The sequence below is a fragment of the Saimiri boliviensis genome, chromosome 5, assembly GCF_048565385.1.
Source record: "Saimiri boliviensis isolate mSaiBol1 chromosome 5, mSaiBol1.pri, whole genome shotgun sequence".
NCBI lineage: Eukaryota > Metazoa > Chordata > Mammalia > Primates > Cebidae > Saimiri > Saimiri boliviensis.
Window position 1 is genome coordinate 133,744,695 of NC_133453.1, and position 21,130 is coordinate 133,765,824.

Consider the following 21,130-nt stretch of genomic DNA (forward strand, 5'->3'; position numbering starts at 1 on the left):
GGAGGCCTCCTAGGACCCAGCCGCGACGCTGAAAAGCATGAAGGGTCGGAATTAGGCACTCATTTAGCGAGCGTTACTAATCCGAAGTTACAGCGCTAATTCCCTGATCCGGCCGCTCCCACACGCAGCGCCAGGATTAGAGGCGCGGCCGCCGCCCGCCCCGCCCTCACACCCCAACCGCGCCCGCCCCGCGCCCTCGAGGCTGCGGGCTCAGGGCTAATCCGCCGCGCCGCGCTCGCCTGGGCCGAGCGCGCGGCGGGGCGGGCCCGGCCAGCTGGGGCTAGGCTGCCTGTTCGCTGGCTCCGGCGCCCGAGTCTGGGCTGGGCAAGGAGCGCTCGGCCAGGAGCCGCGGGGCAGCCCAGGCCGGACGGATGCGCCCTCCAGGCGAGGCCGCGCGGTGGAGAACCGCCGGGATTTCTCCAGCCGGGGTATGCGCACCCACAGGAGGAGGCCGCGGCGCCATTTTAGTGGCCTTCCTTCCCCCTTGGCGTCTCTCACTTGCGGGGTGTCCCCAGCTCCCCAAGCCCACCCTGACTTCAGCTGCTCTCTTCGCCAGCCTGGATAGAGTGCCCAGTCAGCTCCGACCTAGGGTGGGATGCGCGTCACCATGGCGACAGCTAGGGCGCCCTGGCAGTGCTGTCCATCGCAGAGGGCGAGTCTCCACTCCGCGTGGATGGACTTGAAGGGGAGGTGGGGACAGGTGCCGGGGAGGGAAGATAGAGGGAGGCCGTGGGACCTGGTTCCCATTCCCACCCCATTCTGCCTAGGGTCAGTTCAGCTGAGTCAGGCCGAGGATAATGGATGGTGTGGAACGGGGCTGGATAGGGGCCTGGGCTTGTCCTGGGGCTGCTCTTCCACGAGTCCTCCCATCTTTCCCAGGATCTAGCTCTGGTACAAAGGCCCATCTTTGTTTCTTATTCTTTTCTGTGTCTTTCTTCCTAAGACAGTAGTGTTCAGGAGCCCCCAGAGGTTTCCCCAATTTTCTTGCTGTTAAGTGCTGTGATTTTAGAGAAGGCTCTTTCCCTAGGTCTTAGTTTTTACATCCAGAAGATGGGCTGCTGTGCAGGCTTGTGCATGGAAGGCCTTGAGTGGACACTGGTTGTCCTACCAGTATTAGAGCTCCTTCTCCCTCAGCAGGGAGGGCAAGACATTTGGGGGCAGGACTCAGAGCCTGAGGATGTCCCTTCTGTCCAGGGCAGCCAAGTTTGGGTGTCTGGTAGCTTCCTAGAGCCAGCTTTTCATCTCTCCTCCAGACAGCTGGGAGAATCGGAGAGGAGGGGAGGATTTTTAAAAATAGAGCCAGGGCGGGGGCTGTGGCTGGAACAAAACCTTGGTCAGTGGCTCTGAGAATGGGCTGCGGCAGCTCCCAAAGTGCTGGCTCCTTCCTCCAAGCCTGGTCGGGCTTAAGCACCACTTTAAGTGGTCCCGGCATTCACTGGCCAGCCCCTTACCGCAATTGAGCCGCAGGGGTTTGAAAAGAGGGCCAGGGCCTCAATGACAGGACCTTGGGCCAGGCTAATTGGTTTTGGTTCAAGGGGATACTGGATTTGTGAAAAGCTCCAACCCGCCTTTCCCACGCCAGAGCCAGGCCACGGCTTTAAGGAGTAGGGTTCGAGGAGCTTGGGGCCAGGCAGGAAAGCTCGGACTGAGATGCCTTCAGCTGATGACCTGCTCTCATGGCCCGGAGAGCCCTCTGCTTGGAGAGGGCAGGAAGCTGTTGTGAAGCCACTTCCAGGGGCACCTGCCTTTAGGCAAGTCAGGTACTGGAGAGTCAGCTGGAGACATTCCTAACCTTCTCCCACACGTGGCTGTGCCAAGAATGGGGCCTCCTTTTTAGGCACACCTCAGTGGTAGAGAGGCCCCGTTTTTTCCACGTTGGGATCATCCAGTAAAAGAAGCCAGCAAGGGCCATGTTTAATATTTTTTTCCCCAGGAGCTGGACCAAACCCAGGCTTTTATACTCTGGGGGGATCCTGGACTCTTATCCTGAGGCAGATATGCAGTTGGTCTCAAGGTGATAACCCACTTCTGTCTCTTGAAATGTCCTTACACTACCCTGGGCACAGACAGACAAAGCAGAGATGAAATGAGAAGCAGGAGGCCCTTGGTACTTAAAAAAAAAAAGGTAAAATATTTCTGTTCTCAAAAGTCCAGCATTGTGTTATGACTTAAATCTAACATCATTATAGATAATTTTAATGCAAATGCCTTGAAGCATATATCTTAAGGTGTACCAGTTACCTATATGTTTGGACCAAATGATTGCACATTTATATATAAAATATACCCATTCTATGTGTGCAAATGTATATGCATACATGGTCTATATACCAAATCCTACGCTTATATTAACAAACAGTTATGTTAAGGATGGAGGCAGGGTGGGCTGCTATAAAATATAAAACATCAGCTCTATTTAAAATAACAATGTTGCATTGACTGAGACCAGTGTTTCATGGTTCATTGTGTGTTGAGGGGAGCATTCCAGTGTGATCACCAGCTAAAGAAACCTCCTACCTTTTTTGTTAGCATCCACATTTTTTACTGTTTGCCCACTTGAGGCACAAAAGTAGGAGAAAGGCACTTTGAAGAGATATAGAACTCTGTGTATCACATTTTCCATTTTTATTTCAATTTTTAATTGCCCAGAGCCTAATTTCTGTGAGCCTCTGCTGATTTGCACATTTGAGATTCATGTGTAAATATGCATGTGGCATGTGTGCACGCCTGGGCCTCCTTATCACAACGTGTGCGCTCTCGGTGTTTAAATACACACAATCCACATCGACACATGATTATGGGCTTACGTATTTGCTTCTTCTCTAGAATCGGGTTAATTTTCCCTTCGCTAATCCTCAAACCCATTAAGTTCCCCACCTCCCCACCCCCACAAAAAAATGCAAACCCTACCACAGACCGGTGGTCTCACCCCACTTCTCCAGCATGCAGTTCTCCAGGCGGGGTGCTGGAGTGGAGGTTCCTATTAGGCAGACTTCATTAATGTTACCAAATACACCCCGGCACATTTACTCGCCTACTATGAAGTATTACCATAAATAATTAAAATTAAACTGTACTTGTCAAAATAAATGAACAAAGTAGAGTTAGTGATATCTTTGCCTTGATTTGCTTGGTTTGCTTACTCACTAATTTGAGGAAAGGAAGAAAGTGAGAGGAGGAAAGAAAGAACACTGCCACAGACTGCCGTGGGATGAGCAGAGGAGAGGGGGAGAGAACAGAGGGAGACAGAGAAGGGAGAGGGAGAGAGAGAGGGTGAGAGAAGGAGAAGGGAGGAGAGAGAGGGAGGGCAAGAGAAAGAGACAGAAACTGACAGAGAGACTGACAGAGAGCATGAGAGAGAGAGAGAGAGGAAAACCCCTCAGTCATCTGCTCTTGGGTTTTCAGTCATTAGGGCACTCTGGGAGGCTGGAATGCAGCCTTTAACGTCAGCTCATAATGAATATTGAGGTGTGGATGTGGAAGGAGGGATTTCTTTGTTTACTGAGGAATGGCCTTGGGAGTGGGGGAGAGGATTGCCTTTGGGGATTAAGGAGTGGGCTTTGTTTTTATAAAGGGCCTTACTTCTTTTCTGAAGTTTTCTGCAGCTAATTGATTCAATTCAGACATTCCTCCTCCCCACCCGGCTCTGGCCTCGTGTTTGTGAGATGTGCAAGCCCCATTTCCCCATCTGCTCTGGCCTCTTTTTCTACCGTGACCCTTGAAAAGGGTGTGAACCTTCACATCAACGAGATCACAGGCTGTGGGGAAATCAGTCAGGGGCCGAGACCTTTGCATGGATATGTGTGTGATATAGACGCATACCCATATACACACACATATATTAATAGAGGCATAATTCACATGTAGAAACAGATCATAGGTGTACAGTTCTATGGGTTCTACAAATGCATTTGTACCCATGCAACCAACACCCAAGATAAACCTCATTTCCTTCATTTTGAAAACTTCTTTCCTACCTCTCACAGTCAATCCCTGTCAGTCCCCATTCCAATGTCTCCTACCATAGATTAGTTTTGCCTATCTGGAGTTTCATATAAATGAAATGTATGTCAGGGCTTTTTAAAAAAATTTATTTCAAGTCTGGAGGGAGCACTGTCCTGGAGGGAGCACTCAGCCTGGCTGAGCGTGTGTCCAGGAGCACTGGACTTGTGTTAAACACTGTCCTCTCGGATGGGTCCAGAAGTCAAACCTGTCATTAGATTTTTTTTTTTTTTTTGACTGGGGGAGCTGGTGTGGGCTGGTCTTCCTCCAGGAGAGCCCTGTTCTTGCCCGAGGTCTGTTAATGAGCTGGGGACAGGTGAGCCTCACACGTTCCAACTTGGCTGCCTTCAGCGGCATCCAGGAGCGGTGGTGAGCTATTAATGGAAGGTGCTGGCTTTGTGCTAATTAGAACTTCCTTTCAGCTTCCATCTGCACAGACACTGGAGCCCCTCACTGGTCAGCCTCACTGTCCCTACCCCACAGTTTGCAACCTAGTTTTTTGTTCCCCCCATGAATTAGGGGGTGCTAGGAGTGGAGCTGCATTTTTCTCTCTCTGGCCAAATCCCGGCTCTTTGTGTTTTGCAGAACTGTAAGGGTGGCATGTCTCAGGTCTTCTCTCTCTTGCTGGGGTGGAGATGGACTTGGAAGATGGAGTGGGAAGGGGGTTTGGGCACCATGTCCAACCTCCTAGGTAGGCTGGTCTTACATCATCGACCTGGGTTTGTTTTATGAAAGGCCTTACTCCTCTGCCGTCTGGAGACTGTGGCTTCAGACCCTTGTCCTCCCCATTACAGCTAGTCCTGATGTCTCCCAAGTCTGCTGGTACCTACCCATCTCAACTGCAGCTGCCATCTTTGCCATCTCAGGCATCTCACAGGTGGGGGCTGTGTCCTTGTCCCGCTTTAAGAAAAAACAAAAACAAAAACAAACGATTTTTTTCTTTACTTTTGCTTTTTATTTCTTTCACATCAGGCCCAATGGACATCATTTTTTTTTAATGGAGATTGTCTCTTACAGAGGTTTCATTGAAAAAGAAAAAACAACATCACATTAACGTCATTTAAAGAAAAAGCACCTCTCAAGAATGGAGGTTGGGAAAGCTACGGCTTCCTGCCTGAATGTGAGTTGGGATGCAGTCCCTTGTGGGGAACTTGAGAGGAGCGTCTCCTCAAAATACTTTCTTTAGCTCCTGAATCTCCTTAGGTCTCCACTGGGGCTGTGTATAAAAATATCAAGCCCTCCCTGACAATGCATCTCATTCTCTTCTGCTTGAATTATCCTGATAATGAGAGGTCACCCACTTCTTGGACTTTGTAGACTAGGATTTTAAAAATTGGGAGTGAATTACTGGACGGTGTGACACTTCACCAGGTTCCCTCAAGATTCTGGACCTATGCAAAAGAGGGGTGGAAACCTCTCTGGGTTTCCCTGAAGGGCTGCAGAAATTCTCTGTCACTGGTCACAGGGAGAGCAGGGGGAATGGTGTAGCTCTGTGGCCTCCTCTGCCTCTGCAGGTGGCAATTCCTGATTTGGGTCACTAGGGTAGAAGACCCAGGACTGTCCAGGACCAGGTTGATAAACTGGCATCCAGATTCCAGAAGGGCAGCAGCTGGGGGCTGGGGGGATGCCCATGCCTGTGCCACAGAGTTCTTTTGCATGCTTTGGCTTTTCCAACCCTGTATCCTTGACAAGTCACATGCACCTCTGGGTGAAAAGGGGACAACAGTACCCATACCTCCAAGGGTCATGTGAGAATCAAGTAAAATATACAAATAAAGTGCCTGGCATACAGTGGGCATAAGCAAATTGCAGCTCTTTTCTCCAGGCTGGGGCAAGTGATGCATATAAATGTCTGGATCTGAAGTTCAAAATTCCACCTGCTGGAGACAGTGAACACCTCAATACATATGAAAATCCCACAGAAGGACGGAGGACCCACTGCTCTCCTCCCCACTGCCCTCCTCCACCAGCACATGCCATACACACGGCCTGAAGTGGGAGAAGAATCCAGACCCCAAAGAAAGGCTTGTGGAGCGGGGTTGCAGATGGGTGCAGTGTTCCTAGTTTGGCTGCCTGGCGAGGGGAACATAGAAGTGTCTTCAGAGATTTGAAGGACTGACCTACTTTGCCAAGGTGTCTGGGGCTGGGAACCAAGGGGGTGCTGCCGGGAGGCCCATGTTAGCTTGGGGTACAACATTTCTAATAGCTGGCGCTTGCGGAAAATGGCGTGGGGTTCCAGCTCTGGAAGGTTTCCGAATCTCAGGATTCACCAGCGGCGCTGTCCGGAGCAGCCAGGGTTGTCCCAGGGCGGTCTCGCGTAGGCTCTCCGCGAAGCGCTGGCTAGGTCGCAGTTGAGAACCTCAAAGTTCACCATTTCCCGAGCTCCAGCTTGCTCACTTCACCTGCCCCAGCAGCGTACTGGTTGGAAGTGCGGCTATCTGGCGGGTAAGGAGATCCAGGTGAGACGGAGCACGACCCCTGTTACCTTTAGCGGTGCCCCCAACCCCCCGACTTCTCTCCTGCATCCTGGGAGGGCATGCTTGAGGCACCACGAGCACCCAGCACCCTCCCCAGGCTGTGGTTGTGACCTGAGGACCCGTGCACCCCCGCCCCCAGGCCACCGCCACAGGACCCTGAGTGCGCGCTTCTGGGCGGGCGTGGGGGGTGCCTGATTTCTCCGCTCTGTTTTACAGTGATTCCCCTGCTGGTGCCTCCCTCCTTGGCGCAGCTCCCGCCTGCGATCGGCGCCCTCTTCGCAGTCACGAACTCGCGAGCAGCTCGCAGCACTGACTGGTAGGAGGGCCCGGCAGAGGAGAGGTGAGCGCCCAGAGCCAGGGAGTGGGAGGAGGAGCGGGCCGCCCGCGCCGCCCCAGAGGCCTCTACGAGCGGGCTGCGCGCTGGGTAACTCCAGGATCAGGTTGGGAGTGCGCCTGTTTTTTTTACCTGGGTCACCAGAAAGACGACTCCCTCCTCCCTAGGCCCAGATCCAAGGTCATCCCTCACCCGCAACCTGTGAAATGGCTTTAACGACACACCTGCTGGCTTCTTGTGCGCTGTATAACATAATTTGGCAGAGCACGGCGTGTAGCACACAGTGGGAGCAAAGTAAATGGCGGCTCTGGGGGTTCTAGCACCGGAGGCGGCTTTTCGGACACCCGGCGTTCGCGGTGCCTGAGGCGCTCGGTGGCTGGAGCCTCGGCTGGGAGTGGAGCGGCCGCTTCCCGTCGGCGCAGGATCGGGGCCTGGGCCCGCGCCCTCCACCCAGAGCTCGGGAGACTTAAGAACTCGGAAGCCGCGGTGCGGCCAGAGCCTGGGACAAGAATCCTCTCCAAGCATTCACACCTCGTCTACACCAGGGCACCGCCTGGGCCACGGCCTTCGCAACCCGAAGCGCCCGCCGCCAAGAGCCGGCATCTGGCCTGGAAGGTCTTCCCCGCAGGCCACAGAGCGTGGGCGCGCGGTTGGGGGAGGCGCCCAAGGGGCGCGGGGGGCTGGGGAGGGAGGAGGAAAGGGCGCCGCGGGCCCGGGAGGGAGGCCATTTTGAGAGCGCGAGGAGGGGCGGCAAGATGGCTGCGTGGGCACCGGGAGGTCGCGACGCCGAGGGCCCGCCGAGCCCCTGCCGAGCCCCTGCTCGCACTCGCCCCGCCGCGCGGCCCAAGGAAGCGGAACACGCGTCGAGCTTGCCGGGCCCAGAGGCGATCTTGCTGCCGCTCGCCCCAGACAGACGCCCGGTATTCATGACCCCGAGGCCTAGAGGGGCGAATGGCCGTCCCCCTCCTGCCCTCAGCCCACCGGACCCTCCGTCGCGGCCGCCCTGTCCCCGGAGGGGACCCACGCGTCGTGGCTGCTGGGGAGAAAGAGGCGTCCTGCGAGAGCCCTCCTCCCCCGGCAGGGCGGAAACGGCCTCCCCGCTTGCGGAACAATGGCGGTATTTTGGAGTCTGCAACCGCGAGCGCTTCTAGCTCTTTCACCATCTTCGAGGAGTGTTAGGTGCGTGGCTAATGCCCGCGTTTTCTTGAAACCACTAGGCCGGACTTGGCAAGCGGGCCGAGGCCGCCCTCCTGGGGCTGGGTGTCGTAGGAACGCCGGAGCAGCCACGGGCTAGGGAGCAGTGGGCCCCGCGACGGGGGCGGGAGCTGGCGAGGGCCTCCGTCGTCCGTGTGCTTGGGGTCGAGGACCTGCCGGGAGGCTCCGTTCACAATCCCAGGGCAGGCTGCTGGTCAGATGCGGACGAAGCAGGCGGGGGCAGTGAAGCTGCGTCTTTGAGCTTGCCCCTCCGGGCCTGAGGGCCCGAGCCTCGTGAATAACGGAAGCACAATCACTGTTTTTCTAGCTGTTCCCCCTCCTCCCCCCCACCACCTTGAAGCAGGTCGCAGGCCTGCACGTTTATATGCAGAGTGACCAAGAAACTTCGGTAAAACTAGTTTGTGTCTTGGGAATCCTTTGTGCCAGGGCTGGTGCTAACAGCTTCAGGAGAATGCGGCCTCACCTTGACAGGTAGGGTGATGATTCACTATTTGTGACTTTTGCTATAGCTAGGATGCAGCAGAGCCGGGTGTGGACTCGGGGCTGTCTGCCCCAAGGCCTGCGTTCCCGACCTGTCTTTGCACATACACAGGAGCACAGGGGTTCATCACCGTCATGGTTTCATCTTTCCAACAAGTACCTAGCATCTTGGGAATCTAGCTCCCCATCCCCACACAGCCTTACCTCACAATTGGGGACACTCTTACGATCTCCCTATCTCCCCGTCCAAAGCCCTGGCCTTAGATAGATGTATGATTAAATAATGTGATTGTTCTGAGCTTCCTGGCAGCCAAGAAAAGAAAAACATGATGGTTTATAACCTTGTTTTTAAAATGAAGTTTATCAGGATTTTAGAGAAACACTTTCCCTGTACAAGATTTCTAGAAAAGGTAAAGCTTAATGATTATGTAGGTCAACTGCCCATGTCACTGATGAGGAACTAGGTCCAGAGGGGTTAAGTGACTTTTCACCAAGGTCACAAAATTAGCCAGTAGAGTGGGGACTGAGACCCAGGGGTCCTGACTCCCAGCCCAGTTCCCATCCTCTCAGGACCAGGCTTTAGCGGGCTTCTCAACTGGGAGATAGTTGAGTTGTGGTCTAGTGGCTCCTCCATTCCTCACTATAAATTGCCCAGACCTGGATGCTGTCTTGTGCCTTTCATTACCCCCACTTCCAGTGCTGGACTGACCTCATCATTGTGGGTCTCTAAATATTAGATAGTAGAGTGAGGCTGAAACCTCTGATAATCGGGGGATATGGGTGGTGGTAGAGGGGGAGTCCCTGGCTTCAGTTTTCTAGGGGGCCTTTCTTTTTTGAAGGTTGGGTCTCTGATCATTAATTCCCTAGGTCTCTGTCCTGGCAAGTGGTACAAGGTGGGTCGTGTGCTTTCCCTTTTGGCAGCCATTCTATTCCTAACTGCCTTGTCACATCATTGGACCTTATAGGAAAGGGTCATTTGTCTGTTGGGGGACTGTGTTGTCAGTGGCACGTGCAAGTCCCTTTAGGTAAACTAAGGGAGGTTTCCCCACCAGCACAGTGGCCGTGTGACCTGGCTGACTCATTCTTTTGTCCTCTTTGGGTGGAGAGTCAGATTTTCTGTACTTGCTCAGGTTTGATCCCCATGGCTTAAGTACAAATCACAGAATGTGGCTTAGATTAGTAAATTTCCAAGGCTCCCAAAAGGTAGCATTTGAACCCCTGGCATGAAAACCATAGGTGCTGAATCAAATTAGTGACCCTGCAGCAGATCAGAGTATCTGGGATTCTAGGCTGGAAAGGTGTCATCCCGGAGGGTAGTGCTTCTTGATGGGATCCCCCATTGGCAGAAAGGCTCCAAAAGATTCTGGCCAAATTCTGTTGTCTTTGGGTAGAATCTGCACAGGCAAAGCAGGGTAGGTAACTAGGGCTGGTTTGCAACTAAAGCCCCAGCTGTGGAAGAAAAACAGGGTCCAGCTCCCTAGATTAGTTACTGTCTACAAGGATTAAAGGCCCCAAATAATGGCTGGCTTCTCCCCTCCTCTGTGCCAAGGGAAGACATGTAAATACAGAAGCACGCCAGCTTAGGCAGTAGATGTGTATAAATCGAATTTAGCAAATCAGATCATGGTTTAAATGCACTATTTAAAGCAGTCCTGCAGTGAAGCCTTTTACAAAGGGAATAATCATTTTGTGATGCTAATCATCAGCCTCCAATTTATCTCCTTTGTAAGTTCAGATGTTGGTGCTCTGGGTGTTCTGAAATTGGGGCGCTCTTGTGTAGGGCTCTGGTGATGGCTGTCTGCCTTCTTTTTCTGCCCTCTCATTTTAAATGGGTGCATGTCCTGTTTCTCACTGGGGGCCTCAGGATGCTTGTCACTTAGCCTGATAGTTCTCTTCCAGCCCACTCATCTTTTTATAATCTGATAGAGCCCACCATTCAGCTGCTCCTGGCTCCTTTTCTGAGATTTTGTCCTTCCTGGGGAGACATACAAGCCCTGCTGTTCTTGAGGTGTTAAAACTAGCTCCCTCTCTGGTCTGAACTGTCTTTTGTTTCCCTGAGTTTCTGGTACCTCTGGTGCAGATCAGAAAGATGATCTTAGAGTTGACTAGATAACACAGATCAGCCCTGAATTTAGAAGGTGAATTAAATGGAGCCGCCCATTTGCTGAATATGCAAGCGCCAAAATATTCTCCCCATTTACAGCAAAATAACTGAGGCCTGGATGTTAAAGTGACTTTTCCCACAAGTTAAAATTGGGCCTCAAAGGAGAACCTGTCTCCCAATTGCTATAAAAGTGTTTTATATATGCCGAGCTGTAGTTCCTTTCTCTGCAGAGAAAATATAATCAGAGACCATCTGGGTGGGAGAGAAAGAATGAAGAGAAAGCAATGGATCAGAGTGGAATAAAGGAAGTGGGCAGGAAGCTGGGGGGCTGTGAGGAGCCTGACCTTGCTTAGCTTAGAGGCCCTGATATAGTGTCTTTGTCAATGCTGCCACTATTGACGCGTTCCTCGGTAATTATGACTGTGTGTTGGCATGGCGACTCAGAGTAAGAAGACCAGAAGCACTGGGTAAATGCACGACTTGTTCTTGCCTTCTAAAGCAGAGAGGAGCTTTTGTGGGTAGTTCCTCCAGGGAGACATGGTAGAAAATTCAGCAGACCCAGTGCTGGAGTGTGAGTATTTACACCCCACAGGAGCCAGGTGGCCATGAGCAGAGAATGTACAGAGGTCCTCAACAAGACTGGCATCTAACGCCGACGTCTCTCGGAGCCACCCTCTTGTGTCTTCCTGTTGGTCTTTGTTCCTGAGCCTTGTAACGTCAAGTATATTCATTTCTGCTCCTCTCTGGGTTGTCTATTTTAAAATAGGTTTATGTTGCAGTCTCCCTGAATTTGATTGATCATAAAATTATTTTGGAGGCCATGACTTTGTGTTTGGAGGCTGAAGGGAAAGGCTGCTGAGCATAGCTGGGGCTTCCCTGTCTGTCCTCGTGCCCTGCCCTCAGATGCTTGAACCACATTCTCATCCTCATTTGAAAACGGGGAGAGGTTGCTGTTGTCCAGAGCTGTCCTGTATGATCACCACCAGACACATGTGCTGTTGGTCTCATGAAATGTGGCAAACGTGGCATGTTGAAATGATAATGTTGGGTTAAGTAAAAGATATTATTAAAGTGACTTGTTCTTTTTAATGAAACTTCTGAAATATTTAAAATTATACTCGGAACTGACATATTTTCATTGGACAGTGAGGTCTACACTAGAGGCTCAGAACCTCTTCTAGCCCCAGTACTTAGTAACCAATCCTGACCTTCCCCCAGGAGGCTTCTGGCCATACAGGGCTCTGTGCATAGAGGTCCTGGAAAAGCTAGAGAGGAGGCGAGTAGAGAGCCTCGGTCCTTGAGGGGCTTTTAGGAGTGCCTGGTATAGCCCTTTAAATGGGGATTACCCCCCAGTCCTTGGAGGCAGAAGTCGTGGCTTGAATCTGCAGGCAACATTGTGTTTTTCAGAATTTTAGGTGGGGACAGGCAGCCAATGGGTAACCCCAGAAGAGTCTTTGGATGAATGTTTAGCAATGCCCCAGTGGAGTTTGAACAGGCACAGCTGTAGTTAACAGGAGGGTCATCCTCTTTCCCCCATCCCCAGCAGCGATTTCATAGTCTCCCAGATGTGCGGAAACCACGGGAAGGCAGCCATGCATCCCAGGTTCGTGCCAAAACCACTTTCAGCAGGTTTGTTTCCTTTGGCCTGAGGGCTCCTTGTCGCCCTGCTCTGGCTGCCCCTCCTCCCCTCCGCCTCTGCTGCTCTCTGTGAGCTGGAGCTTCTGGGATGCGTCTTGGCTCACAGCCAGCATCTTCTTGGAGAGGCCTCCTGCCCTGGCTCCCTGCCAAGCTTCAGGGCCTCAGAGAGATTTTCTGGGGAGGCGCTGGGCTCATACTGCTGTCAAAGGGCAGAGGGGCCTCAGTTAGCCTCTCGCCTCAGAGGACCCGTGGCTGTGGATCTGACCTGGCCTGCAGCCCCCTTCCCCTCTCAGAAGCTCCAGTTTCCTGCCCTGAAAACCCTGGACTGGGTTAAGGGCCTTCCAGCTCCAGTAAGCCTTGAGTTTATAGAAAGAGGGCTCCTCACCTGAGCCTAGGAAGTGAGGAATGGGCATCCAGGAAGTCATAATGAGTTATGATGATGGGGACAGGAACCACTTATTGAGCACTTACTCTGTTCCAGGTTCTGTGCTAATACTTTGCCTATTCTGTCTGCTTTGAGGGCTGTCTCTCAGGGAGAAAAAAGAGTAGTGAAACTGACCAGAGATTTGCCCTTCTTTTCTAAGCCAAATGCCATTTGGGTGACTGGATGGGGTGTATTACAGGAGCTGTAGTCCCAGCATAGGAGAGATTGCAGCCTTCAGTGAGTCCTTGTCTCCCAAGGAATCAGCCTGGGCTTTGGAAAGCAGCACGAGTTCATCTGGGTTGCCACAGGATGCCTCTGCGATGTCTCCTGCTTGGGGCTGGCAATACCCCTGGAGAATCAAGATGGGAGGGCTCCGGCCGGGCGCGGTGGCTCAAGCCTGTAATCCCAGCACTTTGGGAGGCCGAGGCGGGTGGATCACGAGGTCAAGAGATCGAGACCATCCTGGTCAACATGGTGAAACCCCGTCTCTACTAAAAATACAAAAAAACTAGCTGGGCGTGGTGGCGCATGCCTGTAATCCCAGCTACTCAGGAGGCTGAGGCAGGAGAATTGTCTGAGCCCAGGAGGCGGAGGTTGCGGTGAGCCGAGATCGCGCCATTGCACTCCAGCCTGGGTAACAAGAGCGAAACTCCGTCTCAAAAAAAAAAAAAAAAAAAAAAAAAAAAGATGGGAGGGCTCCATGGTGGGCCCCTGGGAGCCTTGGTGTGGTGCTAGAAGGGTGAGCAGTAAACCACCCTATCCAGATTTATCTCCTGATTGTGAGCTCCATATCCTTGCCATGCCTCAGTTTGTAAAATAGGGGGTTGGCCTAAGCCTACCAGCCTGCCCACAGGTGCCAAGGGATTGTGGCTGCTCGGGATGAGGCTGGCCTCTTGCTTTCTGCAATGTTCTATCCCCCTGATGTAGCACCCATGGTCTGGGAGCGAAGGGGGCCCACATCCTTGGTCCTGACTCATCTTGTCCTTAAGCAGAGAATGCCAAGCCTTCCTCCTGTCTTCCCTGTTCTGCACCATAGCTCCTGCTGTCTCCTAGGTCAGGAGACGTGGCAGATGCCTCTGAGGGCATGTTACATCTTGATTAGTGCTGGGGAGAGGGGGAGTAAATAAATGAAGTCTCAAGTTTATAGCCACCCCTTCCCTTTGAATCTGCAGCTTCATTTACCCAGTATCGAGTCCTCTGTTCTCTCTTCTACTGTGGCTCACAGACTCCCAAGACCATGAGGGTGTGGGGCAGAGGCAGTGTGGCTCAGTACGTATCCAGATAGAGGGCTTGGTCTGACTTAATTCAGAGCCCACAGGACACCCCTTCCCCTCTTGCTCTGTGCCAGTTTTCTCACCTGCAAAATTGGGAATAGTGACACCCAAGATGCATCCCCCATCTTGCTGGTTTGTCACGAGTGAAGGCCAGTCAAGGTAGCCAGGGTCAGCTCTCTGTTAGTAACTGCAATAAGCTGTGGTGTTTACAGACCAGCCATAAGCTCTGTAGTGCAGGCAGAACCCCTGACCTCTAGGAGCAGAGAAACTAGCTGTGACGAGCCTACTGTGGCACACATCCAACGGGCAGATTGTTGTGACGTTTTTGTCTCTGTCCCTGGAAGTTAAGTGAAGAGGAATTAGATTGGGGTGGATAAGCCTCACTGTACCCAGACAGGTCTTCTATGCTGTCAAGAGGGCAGGACAGGGCATCCTTGCCAATAGGGAGAATTCTCTGACAAGGGCCTTAGATGGGGAGATGGAGGGGGAGTAGGAGGAATCCTGCTGGACTGCGCCTGAGATTTGTTATAGGAGGTCAGGTCAGATGGTGGAGGATAAGAACGACAGAGGTAGGGCACAGGCTAAGGGAATTGGTACAGTCAACATGTGCAAGGCGGGTGGGCACTGGAGGTGGTCAGGCCTTGTGCTGCCCAGGCTAACCTGAGCAGAGCAGCCACTCTGCCTGTGCCACTCACCTCTTGCGGCACCTGGCCTGGACATCAGCAGCCCCAGGGCTGTGCTGCGGAGCCACTATGCAAGGGAACTGTGGAGCTCTGAAATTGGAAGTCATCCCATGCCACACTGTATTTTTTCTGCCACTATCATTTATCCATTCAATGCCTGTTGACCACACATGGTGTGTCAGCTTCTGGGCAAGGCCCTGGGGATACAGAGAAGGAAACCACAGCCCTGGCCCAGCACTTTCACTTGTGTGATGTGGAATGCCATGTATCGGTCCAGAGCTGGAAGGCCAGGCTGGCGGGTATGGAATGGTATATATCTGTCCAGAGCTGGAAGGCCAGGCTGGCGGGGATGGTGTGCTGGATTAGCAGGTGCTCAGGTCTGATAGTTACCGTCTGTTTGTGGCTTACTGGTTTCCCTGCCCCTCTCCATACCTCAAGAGCCTGGGGGAACAGGGTCAGAGACCATGTCATGCTTTGCCCATGATGACCATAAGCTGTCGCTTAGCCTCAGCTAGAACTGTAAATCTCTAGATTCTGTTGTTTCTGTATAGAATTGTGGCATGCTCTGCTGGCCAGGCTGGGTACAGTGGCCCGATCATAGCTCGCTGTAACCTCGAACTTCTTGCTCAAGCAGTTCCCCTGCCTCAGCCTCCAGAGTACCTGGGACCACAGGCATGTGGACCACACCTGGATAACTTTTATTTTTTATTTTGTAGAGACAGTGTCTTGCTTTGTTGCCCAGGCTGGTCTCAAACTCCTGGCATCAAGTGATCCTCCCACCTCGGCTTCCCAAAGTGTTGAGATTACAGCATGAGCCACCACACCAGCCTAAAAGGCAGTTTGATCTTACAGATCAAAATAGCAGTACCCTATTGAGATTTGCTTGTGAGATTGGTAAGAAACATCTTAAATGCAATCAAATAATAAATTACATCTTGATGAATTCATGTATAGGTTTCTCTTCCTCAGAAGAAATCAGATGCTGTTGAGGGTACCAAGGCTAGAATTTTACTCTGGTTCTCATGCTTGCCTCCACCCAGGCTGGATCCTGAGTGCAGTTTTTGGCAGGTGGGGTTAGCCATGGTGGGTGCCCAGCTGCCTCTCTTCATACAGCTGTGGTTTTGGGGAGTCATCCTTGTAGCCCCTGGGTTGAGCCTAGCCCTGCAAATGAATTCACTACCCTAAAGCCCAAATTGCAGCCTCTGTCATTCTCTCTTGCCTTCCAGGGGAGGGAAGGGCAATAAATTTCATCTTATTATTGTTATTTTGGTGGTTTTATTGAGGTTGATGTGTGTATGTTAGATAAAGCTCTACGAAATTATATAGCTTTTGTCAAGGGTGTAAGAGAGACTGTGCCACTTCTGGCTGCATAAAAGGTAGTTCCATATCTTTAAATAGAGCCCCAGGTCCTTAGCCACCAGAAAGGTTTTCAGGGGAAGTGTGTGCCCTCAGCTGCTGCTGGTGGGCAAGATGGGCACATATGGAACAGGCTTTCCTCTGTGGCCGGGTGCGAAGCAGGTGGTGAGACACAGAGCAGTGCTGGGCTCTGCTTCTGAAACCTCCAACCTTTCCTTCCCTAGGATATCCCAGAAAGACTGGTGTGGGTGATTTCCCAGGAAGACGCAGTGTGCTGAGTTCTGTGACAGTGAGCAGTGGGACGAACGGATGTTCATATGCTGGCAATGAGTAGGCCTTCCTTACGCTGGGTAATCCAGGCTGCAGTGAGCTATTATCACGCCATTGCACTCCAGCCTGGGTGACGGAATGAGACCCTGTTTCTAAAACAGTTTAATTGCCCAGCATCTGTACCCTCTGGATTCCCTTGCTTAGGTCTTCTGGAGGTGGTTTGCTGGATGAATACCACGTGCACAGAAGCTGGCCTTGGGTTTGAATATGGCGGCCAGTAGACAGCATGTGCTTCAGTTGTGAGGCTGCCCAGGAGGTGGTTCTTCCAAGGCACAGCATGTGCAGAGTCTAGTGCTGGAGAGGCCAGGTGGGCTGTTGACCCATTTCCAGTTCTGTTTTCCCTCTTACGTTCCTCTGTCCCTGTCTAGGACATGCTCTGGAGTCCGAAGACAGAGAAAAGAGAAGCGGAAGGCCTGGTGGCAACAATGTGAAGGTAAGTCCCCATCCTGACGTGGTGGCATGAGTCTGAAGGTGAGTCCCCGTCCTGACATGATGACAAGAGTCTGAAGGTGAGTCCCCATCCTGACATGGTGGCATGAGTCTGAGGGTGAGTCCCCGTCCTGACATGATGACAAGAGTCTGAAGGTGAGTCCCCATCCTGACATGGTGGCATGAGTCTGAAGGTAGGTGAGTCCCTGTTCTGACATGGTGACAAGAGTCTGAAGGTGATGCCCTATTCTGACATGATGACAAGAGTCTGAAGGTGAGTCCCCGTTCTGACATGGTGACAAGAGTCTGAAGGTGAGTCCCCATCCTGACATGGTGGCATGAGTCTGAAGGTGAGTCCCATTGTGACATGGTGGCATGAGTCTGAAGGTGAGTCCTCATCCTGACATGGTGTCATGAGTCTGAAGTTGAATCCCCATCCTGACATGGTGGCATGAGTCTGAAGGTGAGTCCCATTGTGACATGGTGGCAAGAGTCTGAAGGTGAGTCCCCATCCTGACATGGTGGCATGAGTCTGAAGGTGAGTCTCCATTCTGACATGGTGACAAGAGTCTGAAGGTGATAACCCATCCTGACATGGTGGCAAGAGTCTGAAGGTGAATCCCATCCTGACATGGTGAGTCTAAAGGTGAGTCCCATCGTGCCATGGTGGCAAGAGTCTGAAGGTGAGTCCCCGTCCTGACATGGTGCCATGAGTCTGAAGGTGAGTCCCCGTCCTGACATGGTGACAAGAGTCTGAAGGTGAGTCCCCATCCTGACATGGTGGCATGAGTCTGAAGGTGAGTCCCATTGTGACATGGTGGCATGAGTCTGAAGGTGAGTCCTCATCCTGACATGGTGTCATGAGTCTGAAGGTGAATCCCCATCCTGACATGGTGGCATGAGTCTGAAGGTGAGTCCCATTGTGACATGGTGGCAAGAGTCTGAAGGTGAGTCCCCATCCTGACATGGTGGCATGAGTCTGAAGGTGAGTCCCCATTCTGACATGGTGACAAGAGTCTGAAGGTGATAACCCATCCTGACATGGTGGCAAGAGTCTGAAGGTGAATCCCATCCTGACATGGTGAGTCTAAAGGTGAGTCCCATCGTGCCATGGTGGCAAGAGTCTGAAGGTGAGTCCCCATCCTGACATGGTGACATGAGTCTGAAGGTGAGTCTCTGTCCTCACATGGTGACAAGAGTCTGAAGGTGAGTCCCCATCCTAACATGGTGGCATGAGTCTGAAGGTGAGTCCCCATCCTCACATGGTGGCATGAGTCTGAAGGTGAATCCCCATCCTGACATGGTGGCAAGAGTCTGAAGGTGAATCCCCGTCCTGACATGGTGACAAAAGTCTGAAGGTGAAACCCCATCCTGACATGGTGGCAAGAGTCTGAAGGTGAGTACCATCCTGACATGGTGGCAAGAGTCTGAAGGTAGGCCCTGTCCTGACATGGTCCTTGGGCCGCACATGTGTGTTGGCAGTTCTTTTCAGCTGCTGTTCTGACCTCTCTGTGTGATGTATTTATGTGGCTGTAGATGGATGGTCTGAGATGGATTTAGGTCTTGGAATACCGTTTTTTTTTTGTTTTTTTTCTGCTTTAGGGAGAAAATAACCCAGTTCAGGAAGGACATTTGAAAAGGGAAAATATTGCGTATGGTGGCACACCTGCAGACCCAGCTATTCAGGAGGCTGAGGCTGGAGGATCACTTGAGCCCAGGGCGTCCAGGCTGCAGTGAGCTCTGATCTGGCCATTGCACTCCAGCCTGGGGGACAGAGTGAGACCCCTGTCTCTAAAAAAAAAAAAAATGTCATTTAATTTAAAAAGGGGAAATATCGTTGGTGGTTCTTGGAACAAGCACCTACTAGGTTGACCCATGTGAAATTTCTTGTTGATGAAAAATAGTCAAATGTTGGTAATTTCATATCATTCAACCTACTACAGTTCCATTCCTCTGGGATGGTAGAGGGATCCCCAGAGCACATTTTAAAGAGTTTCTGATACTTTAACCATTTGTGTTATGATCGCCTTCACAGAATTTTTTTTAACACCAGAAAGAAATCACTCTAACCTTTGGATTGAACCACAGTAGGAAATTATCCCAGCAAGATTCCACTTTGCCCCTGCTTCAAGGTATATAGTCTCAAAAGGCAGGATACTTCACAAGCACCCTTTGTTTTATTATATAAAAAAGAAAAATCCAGACAGCTCAACCAATACTGACTAAGGGCTGAGACCAGATCCAAACTTTTTTGTCTCAGGAGGAATTTGCTTCCATCTGGATGCCGGAAACAGTATTTTACCTCACCTCCTGTCCCCAGCAGCAGTCCTGGGCGCCTTGGGAGGAGGTTGCTGGAAGAGCTAGCTGACAGCTTCTCTGTAACCTTTCAGCTCCCCAGGGCTGTGCAGGGCGGCCAGGGTGTGGGCTTCTGATGGAATGCACTTGCTGTCCTACGTTCATTACACCATTGTCACTGTGTGTCTGGGCTGCCTCTGGGTGTGTGTGTTTCTTTTTGTGTCTGCGCGTCAGTGTCAGGCTCTGTGTGTCTGTTTCTGTTGGCCTGTCTAGGCGCATTCAGTGCGACAAGGAGCTGGGGAAAGTGGCAGTAAAGAGAGGGCATTTCAAAGCACAGCTCTCCTGCTCGGGGACCTCAGGAGGGGGTGTGTGTGTGTGTGTGTGTGTGTGTGCGTGCATGCATGTGTGTGAAGTACAGCTCTCCTGCTCAGGGACCTCAGGAAAGGGTGTGTGTGTGTGTGTGTGTGTGTGTGTGTGTGTGTGTGTAGATTTTTTTCCATGCTGCTGCTCATTGTGTGGGGCTGCATGTGAGTGTCTGACCAAGTGTGGTTGGGCAGCCGCTGGGCTGGGTGAGCCCCGTCTGCTGTGAGCTCCCAGACTTGCCTTCTAGCCCTCTGCTGCCATCCACGGGGAGCCTGTCCCTTCACAGCTCACCGTCTCTTCTCTAATTTATTAGCTGCAAAGGAGGAGAAAATGAAACGTTGCCTGAAGACAATGGCCAAGACGGCAGGTCCCACCCTGCACAGCCGCCAGCATCTCTCCCCTCAGCTCTGTCTCCTCTTCTGCGTTTGGGATCTGCACATTTAAGCCTGAAGTAAGAATAAAGCCAACCCCCAAACCATCATATTAAAAAATGTGCCTGGCCTTGGACGTGCAGAGGTAGCTATAAACTCTTGAAGGTGGGAGAGGTCAACAAGATGTAGGTTTCAGCCCTCTTCTACTCTGGGGCCCCCCACCTCTGAGTTCCAGCACTTCCCCCCAGCTCCAAGCCAGGCAGGGGAGGGCAAGGGGGCCCAAGGCAGCTGCAAGGTCTGTGTTAGTAAACACTTTCCTGGGTTCCCATTTTCTTTACACCCCCCACCCTCCTCTACTCCCTGATGCCCCGTTACACACTCCCACCCCCCAGCATCCCCTTTTCTGTGGCCTGCACAATGAGCTCATTGTGCCGGGTGTGATTTGAATAAAGGATCGGTGGGCCTGTTCCCAGCATTGTCCAAGGGGCTGGGAAAAACCCCAGCGCAGGCAGGAGGACCAGACCAGACAGAGACAGATGCCTAAATTAGCAACAAAGCTTTGTGCACGTCCCCTGGACAAGGGCTCGCCTTGTTTGCGTGGACTCGAGGGTGTGGAGCTGGCCGGCTGCTAGCATGTCTCCCCATGTTAATTAGTTTTGCATGCATGTCTGAGAAGGTGCCAGGGGAGATGTGTTTGCCTTTCCCCCCTGGAGGGGGCCCTGTTTGTGGCTGGCCAGTAGGCTGGGGGCCTGGAGATGAGAGGGGCTGGGCCTACCTGGGGAGCCAGGCTCTGAGCTTGGCTGGGGGATCACGGCTTTCCCATCCTGGAGTTCTGTTTCTCTGCCTCTGGGGGGCCTGGCTTTGCTCACTGTGCCTTCTCCCTGCCACCCCTCCGTGTCCGAAAGTTGGTCAGCTCTGACTACTGGGGACTCACTGGCTTCCTCCCAGACCCAGGCCAGTGCCTGTCCATCTGGCTGTCTGTCTCTTGCGACACAGGGCCCCTCGGGACTGGGCAGCAGAAGCAGCCAGTCTGGACTCTTCTCCGTCCCCGAGCCAGATGGCCAGTCTGCTGATCGCATTACGGCCTTCCCTGTCCCCAGATCCCTGCCGGCTGTGGTTGGACCAGGATCTTATTTGGGATATGATGGAGAAGCTCCCTTTTAGACCTTTATAGAGGCATTGCCCTGAAAGGAAAGGGGGCTGGTAGACAGGGCATAAAGCATGTCCTTGTCACCAGCTTCCATGTGACCTCAGGCAGACCAAGTGCCCCTGATGCCCGAATCTCAGTTTTCTGGTTGGCACGAGGAAGAGGAAGCTGAACTTCAGGAATCTCTTGGTTCTCTTCTAGCTCAGAA

At 52.3% G+C, this 21,130-nt stretch overlaps 1 long non-coding RNA gene across 6 annotated transcripts in view; it reads left to right on the forward strand.

Annotated features, from left to right (window-relative positions):
• Positions 1 to 434: 434 nt before the first annotated feature.
• LOC101041279 (uncharacterized) overlaps positions 435 to 21,130 on the forward strand; it is a 28,983-nt gene continuing 8,287 nt past the window's right edge. The window contains exons 1-3 of one of the 6 annotated variants that reach the window (XR_746336.3): positions 435 to 6,819; positions 16,686 to 16,750; positions 19,718 to 19,855. This is a non-coding gene — a long non-coding RNA (uncharacterized LOC101041279). Of the gene's footprint in view, positions 6,820 to 16,685; positions 19,856 to 21,130 lie in introns of all 6 variants that reach the window. The other 5 variants (XR_012517838.1, XR_012517836.1, XR_012517837.1 and 2 more) reach the window with 5 other exon arrangements.